Genomic DNA, 7,555 nt, shown 5'->3' on the forward strand with positions numbered 1-7,555 from the left:
TGAGGGGGAAAAAATAACATTGGCAAAACAATAAATACATAAGCAAATTTAAATATACATATGCAGATTGGGAAGAAAAATGTGTTCATGTGATAAAAAGATATCTACTAGGAGTACATGAAAAGCAAACAGAGAACAGTCATAAATCAAGTTAGAAATGTATTTCCAAGGCTCAAGAGCAACAAAAGGAGGGAACAGGTCAAAAGCAAATACAGGTCAAGAGAAGTCCTAAGAATGAGTAATAGATACAAGAGTAAAACTAATTAGCACATGTCTAATAGAAAAAAAAAGAATCAATTGTTGGTACTCTTAGTGTTAAGAATAAACATGAAGCTATCTAATATCTTCATATTCTCAAACTCAAGCTCTCGATTTAATACTCCCCATGTTGTTTATTCTTAAGCTGAAGGTGCCAAAAGCAAGATTGTTAACTTGCAACTTACACTGGCAAATAAAATGTTAAAACATGTTGAAAATAGCCAGGATGAAGTCTTCTTGCACAGACACACTCACAAACTTACAAAAACATTGCCAAAATGCATTTGTTGTAACAATGAAAGTAGGGGATGGAAAGCCTTGGTAACTCGCATGTTAATTACAATCATGATTTTGGCATTGTTGCTTATATGTCTTAAGTTAATAACATACACTAACTGAATGAATGTCTCTTTTCTTCATAGCCATGGACACAGCAGAATCCATCCCTGATGATTACCTGCTCAAAGTGGAAAGGAGGCAAGATCTCGAACAGATGCTGAGGGAATTGGGACTGGCTACTGAGTACTGGTTGCCCAAGCTGCAGGAACAACTGGGCGTGACATGTGCCCAAGCCTTACAACACCTAGGAGAAGAAGATGTCCTGAAGCTGAAATCCCAGGCACGACATTCTTGGGAAAACCGGGCCCTGGAGAAACTACTTAATCTGTCACACTCAAATAGTCTTTCAAAGTTACAAAAGTCTCAGAAGAGGAAGCAAAAACAGGAACAGGAGGAACCGAGGGAGCTGGAAGAGATGGTGACAACAAAAGGAGCAGAGCTAAGGCAAGCAATGGAGAGCCCAAGAGAATACTATCCACCCTGTAAAAAGTCTCTAAGGGAAGTCATGGAGAACAAGCAGAAACAACTCAACCACATAGAGGGGACATTGTACCCCAGGCAAAACCTCCCAGATGAAGATCTAGTGAGAAGGGCATCTGGAGGGCTGGCCCTTCAGGGAATCTACAAAACCAGCTACCTTAGAGATCTGATAGAGAAGAGAGAGGAGCTACTCAGTCTCCCCAAGGATTTCTCACTCTTTGGTCCCGAACAGGGCACCCGAATAGAAACAAGGGAATTTTCATCTTCTCACGAAGAATCTGTATTCATCCAGACAATAGAGAAGCTGGGCTTAAGTGCCATCACCTCAGCCAAAGGTGGATGGTGGGGATTCAGCATGGAGGCAGGTATAGACGACAGTCAACATTCAGAATTCCAGGGGAGTCAACAGTCACGTTCTGACCACTCTTATTTCTGCACAACCAAGTTCAACTACACCCCATTGGCTTCCTGTCACTTTCTCACCAACCAGCTCCAGATCTCCAAGGCTGCTCTACAGGAACTAAAATGCATTGAAAACCTTCTGGGACAAGCGAAAGGGTCAGACACTCTCCCCTTGCTGAGACGAAGAACTGAGGCCCTCTTCCACAGGTTTGGCTCTCATGCTAATAAGGGTCCCCTGCACCTGGGAGGAATCTACTGGTTGAAAGCTGTTGCAGAGGGTTTCCAAAGTGAACAACTGGCAGAAGTGAAACAACAGTCAGCAGAGGCCCTGGATAATTACATGTGGGGCAGCTACAGTGGCTGTGGAGAGAAACTTGCTGCAGGTGTGAACATTTCAGATTCTCATTCAAAAATGGCCTCTCAGAGCACTAACTTCCAAAACCTCCAAACCAAAGTCCAGTTATCGGTGGCGCACACAGGTGGGCCACCAGGAGTAGATAGCCTTCCCCAGTGGAAAAAGGGACTCAATGACAGCAAGCAAACCTGGTGTGTCATTGACAGGGGACTTCAGCTGATACCAATCTGGGACATCATCCTCTCCAACCACAGAAATGATTTTGAGGATCCATATCAAGTGGCTAAGTGCCTGAAAGACAACTATACTGCACTGACTGGCCTCACTGCCCACATACAAGATGGAGAAGAATTCCTCAGTGCTAGCAAGAACGCTCAAGTTTTCCTAGAAGATGTGAAATATTGGGAGGTATCAGATCCTGAGAAGCAGCTGAAAAAACTGATAGATTTTATGCAAGTGTTGAGTCAGAAAATTAGAAGTTATGACATCTGGATAAACATATGTCTCACAGATGGGAACTTGCAGAATTTTCTGGTGAACATGGTCAACTTTTGCAAACAGTCTTCCGTTCATAGCAGTAAATTCATTAAGTCTCAGTTGCATATTCTTCTGTACCCCCACATCTACAAAGTAGAACACTTTCCTCAGGTTCACACTATCATGCAGTGGATCTTCCAATCAGAGTCACACCAAGAGCAAGTCAACATCTCTCAATTATCTGAATTCATTAAAATCTTAAAGGACACCCAGAATGTTCTCATGGAAAAGAAGGCAAAATCTGAGTCTCAGGAAGCACTGGAAGATGCTCAAAGAAAAGCCACTTATGAGATCAGCTTGTCTCTCCACTCCTTCTTGGAGAACCTCCGAAAAACAGAGCAGCCTGACACACAGCTCTTGCTACTTCTCATTGCAGCTGGGGCAGGATATAACATGGTTCACAATACTTTTCAGTATCTCCTGGGTTATGATGAGTTAGAGTACTTGCATCATGAAATGCAAAAGACCCATGATAAATACCAGGAGCTGAAAGATACTTGCAACTACAGGGCTCAGGCTTTCCTGGTGCTCACTGGTCTGACAGTCACAATGGGAATTACAGCTGTTCCTCCAGAGATGAAAACACAACGTTTAGAATTAATGAAACATCACATGGGACAATTCCTGTCTGAAGAAATTGTGAAAGTCCTCACCAAATTTGGGGCAGGCCATGATTGGAAAAACATAGAGAACGATTTAAGATTGCTCATTGAAGGCAATTATGAAGCCACTGTGTCTTCTTTCCAAAAGGAAGAGGTGAGAAAGCAATTGGAAAGTCTCTGCCATGAAAAGAAACAGCCCCAGAAGGCAGATGATAATGAAGAAAAGAAAACAAAAGTGATAGAAAATGGAGCATTCCTAGAGCTACTTCAGCGTCTAGGCCTAGAACATTACTACCCAAAGAGGATGGGCAGAGCTAACTTCCATCTGATCCACAAGGCCTCTGTGTGTAACACCCAGCCCAGTTCTGAACAAGAGCTTCCCTTCTACTTCCTGCAGAAGCTGCTGGTGCTTGATTATAAGCTGAGATTCTTGGTCTTCAAAGGTGGTGAGAACCCAGAAATTCCAGTCTCTTTAAGTACCTCCAACAAGGAAAGTGAGTCTTTTGACCCATATAGAGACATTTTTGAACACAGTGACAGTTCCAGTAATACTTCCATCATGAATCCCATACGCCACATTCACCCAATGGATATTCAGATGGCAATTCATCACTGTGCAGACGCCTTTGCCAGGCAATATATTTATGCCAAACTCTCCATTTGTCAGTTTGCCCTTCCTCTTGTGGTACCACATCCCTGCACTTCTGAAATTGAATTCTCTCTCTGGGCTTTCAGCCAAATTAGAAGAAGCTGGCAGCAATCAAGTACATCATCAAAGGTGAAGAACAATTACAAAAATCAGCAGATGACTGGTGTACCTACTTCCATAGTCTCCTTCATTCGAGTTGGAAATGGCTTCTCTGCTTCAAAATCTCAGATCATGAACTCCCTTGTCAGTGAACATAAACATGATGTCTTTTTTCACCGAAACTGCCCAGGAAGCAGCACAGACTGTCTCTTGATGAAGGGTGTGGTGGAAATCTGCTGGTTCTGTCCAGGAGGGGAAGTTAAGGACAGATTTGACACCTGTCTGACCTTCACCAATCTCCACGGAGATGCAAAGGAACATGGACGACAGCTCACTTTCTTGCAGGAAATCTCTTCACTCATTGTGGTCCTCATGTCTGCTTCAGATAACAACGAAGAAAACCGAAAAGTTGTTCATGACTTATGGCAGTCATCAAAACCTTTGATCTGTCTGCTTGACGATAAGGAAAAAACCGTGGTCAATAATTCCAGCCAGAAAGTGGTAATAGGAATCAAAAACAGAAATGAGGCAGAATTAACAGAGGAGCTCACAAATACAATCAGACGTTTGTCAGAGCTATCAGACACGGCTCTCAATTTAGAGGACTGTGCTCGGATTGCTCACAAACAAGGATTCCAAATAGATGAAGATCTGAGAGATTGCAAGGAAGCCAAAGAAAAGGCACAGACACTAATTTCTCACTTGGGAGAAATGAAGTTATCTAAGATAAAGGAAAATTTACTACCCCTTCAGGGACAACTATGGCACCTCTGGTGTAAGAAGGACAAAGAATTCTATCATCTGAGAGAAAAGGGGAATCGTAGCATTGAGCAACACAAGAGTGATATTGAGACAGAAAAACAAAGAATACGGTGTCAGCAATTGGACAAAGCCTTTCCTCTGAATGATTTAATGCGATCTTTCCTTGAAATTCTCCAAGAACATTCTGAACCCCTCACCAAACTTTACTTCCTGCAGTGGTTGAGTGTGCTGTTGACTAAAAGAACCATAAACTCTTTGGAAACACTGCATGAGCAGCAAAGGACTTTGTGGTCATCAATACAAACAGAAAAGCAAATGGTACTGAAGAGCAACTCCCTCGGAGACAAGCAGAATAAGATAGAAGCCATATCCAAAGAGATAAGTAATTGTTCCTTGGGAATTGAGCATCTTCTCAGAGAAGTTGGACAGATCTATGAAGCACTGGAAGAAGCTTTCTCCATAAGAGATCCCCTTTTCCTCTGCCTTCCCCATATTGCTGCTGACCTGATGATAGCTGGGGCTCCCATGGAGCTAATGGATGGGGATGCTTCCTACGTGCCTCTAAAATGGGTGGCTGCTATTTTTGATAAGCTCTCTGAGAAACTTGGAGACAAACGACTGTTTGTTCTTTCCATTCTTGGCCTGCAGAGCTCAGGAAAGTCCACCCTGCTGAATGCCCTTTTTGGGCTGCAGTTCACTGTCAGTGCGGGGAGGTGTACCCGGGGAGCCTACATGCAGCTCCTGAAGGTGGAGGAGACATTCACAGAGGAACTGGGCTTTGACTTTATGCTTGTTGTGGACACAGAAGGACTTCGGGCACCAGAACTCAACAACAAATCTCAGAATTGGGATAATGAGTTAGCAACCTTCGTCATTGGACTTGGAAACTTGACTCTGATCAATATTTTTGGAGAAAATCCATCAGAGATGCAGGATATTCTACAAATAGTTGTCCAAGCTTTTCTCAGGATGAAACAAGTAAGAATCTCCCCAAGTTGCCTCTTTGTCCATCAGAATGTGGGGGAAGTTACAGCTAAAGATCAAACTATGGAAGGACGAAGACGACTAGAGCAGAGACTAGATGAAATGGCAGCAATAGCAGCTGAACAAGAACAGTGCTCAGATGTAACCCGCTTCAGTGACGTCATTAAGTTTGATGTCAACAATCACGTCTACTACTTTGCTCACCTCTGGGATGGCAATCCTCCAATGGCTCCTCCCAATCCTCGTTACAGTTACAATGTGCAGGAACTGAAAAGCAGCATTCTTATGACTGCCAAAGAGGAATCCAGGGGCACCATCATGAGGTTATCAGAAGTAAAACTTCGAGTTCAAGATTTGTGGAAAGCCCTCATTAATGAAAACTTTATTTTCAGTTTCAGGAATACAAAAGAGGTCATGGTCATGAGCAAACTGGAAACAATGTATAACCACTGGAGCTGGGAACTGAGGAGTCATGTGTTAGACTTGCAGAACACGTTGACCAACCAGATTCAAAATGGCAAAATGCAGACACTCAAACCCAACACAGTTGAGGCGTCAGTGACAGAAAAATATGGAGCCGTAAAGCAAGACCTTGAAAAATATTTTACTGAAGACCCAGACAATGAAATACTGGTTCAGTGGAAAGCAAATTTTGAGAAGAAGCTAGAAACACTTAAAGAGGCACTTATTTCAGAAAGCAAAAGAAAAACTGAAGAGCTCATTTATTTCAAAAACAGCCAAGAAAAACTGGATGCAAAGAAGACAAGTTATGAAAAGGAACTGTTGGATAAAAGCAGAAAGTTGGCTTTAATAGTAAAAGACAAAGAATTGAATGAAGAAGAGCTAAACAAGAAATTCAATTCTCTTTGGAAGGAATGGGTTTGTGAGATATCCTCAGCTTCCCCTCCAGCTAAAGAGCCTGACATAGATGTGGACTCTGAAAACACACTTTTGAACTACTTCACACAGGAGATAAACATGCGGGACAGATTAAAAAGTAACTGCAGAGAACATTTTCAAATTGACTATGATAAACATATCAAAATGGGCAAGACACATTTAGGATTAAAAAAGTCTTTAGAGGTCCATGATAAAGAGCACATAAATATGACTACAGACCGCATTATTTCTAATTATAATGAAATTATTACTAACATTAGGAGACAGAAGTGCGATTACAATCCAAGTTATTTCTACGAAATCTTGAGAATAATAGATAAGGAAATGGCATCTGCATCCACTGACAACAGCTACACATTCACAAATAAATATAAAATTGATTTAGCTTTGTGTTTGTTTCAAAGAGCAAAAGAGAATTTTAAGGAGATACACAAGGCATTCAAGAGAGCAAATGATCCTGTAAACTATCTGGAAAGTAAGAAAGATGATTTCTTCATGAGTTTTAAGATTTCCTGCCAAGGAGCAACCTCCATCAAATCATTTGTTGATTTTCTATGGAACAAGCTTACTTCTGCTATCTCCACTACCATATTGGATAAAATGGTCCTTAAAGTTGCAGGGCACATGCGGGCTACCTGCCCTGCATTCAATGGAAACAGGGCAAACCTAGAGAAACACATTCTTACCTCTCTGGCAGAAGAAGAAAATTTTCACAGTTACCACCAATACCTTTCTAGCCCAAAGTTGTTTTTTGAGAATTACATTGAGCACCATATTCAAAGATACTATTTAGACAAAACTTGTGAAAAAACAAAGATTTTTTTTAAATTCAGTGTAGACGAAATCAAGACTGTCATCCTCGAAGCTATTTATGAATCCACTGCAGTAGCTAAAGATAAAAAGAGCACTGCATCAGAATGGTTGGATTTGTTTTGTGATCACTTGGGAAGTAACTTGGTGTTTCCAAGAAGTGCTTTGGTAAGCATTGAACACCAGGAGATAAAAGATACTGAATTTCTCAAACAAGCCATGAGTGAAGCATTGGATCCCGCAATGAAGAGAGTAGAACAGGACTTTCTGAATGTGTCTATACAAAAATTGGCTCCTGAAACTACAAAATTGCTCTCTGAACACCTCTGTGGCTGCTGGAAACAATGTCCCTGCTGTAAAGCAATTTGTACAAACACA

At 41.7% G+C, this 7,555-nt stretch overlaps 1 pseudogene; it reads left to right on the forward strand.

The window, feature by feature from the left end:
• Positions 1–682: 682 nt before the first annotated feature.
• The window catches only part of LOC102827053, a 17,553-nt pseudogene continuing 10,680 nt past the window's right edge, over positions 683–7,555 (forward strand).

The sequence above is a fragment of the Chrysochloris asiatica genome, unplaced genomic scaffold, assembly GCF_000296735.1.
Source record: "Chrysochloris asiatica unplaced genomic scaffold, ChrAsi1.0 scaffold00140, whole genome shotgun sequence".
NCBI classification, from domain to species: Eukaryota; Metazoa; Chordata; class Mammalia; order Afrosoricida; family Chrysochloridae; genus Chrysochloris; species Chrysochloris asiatica.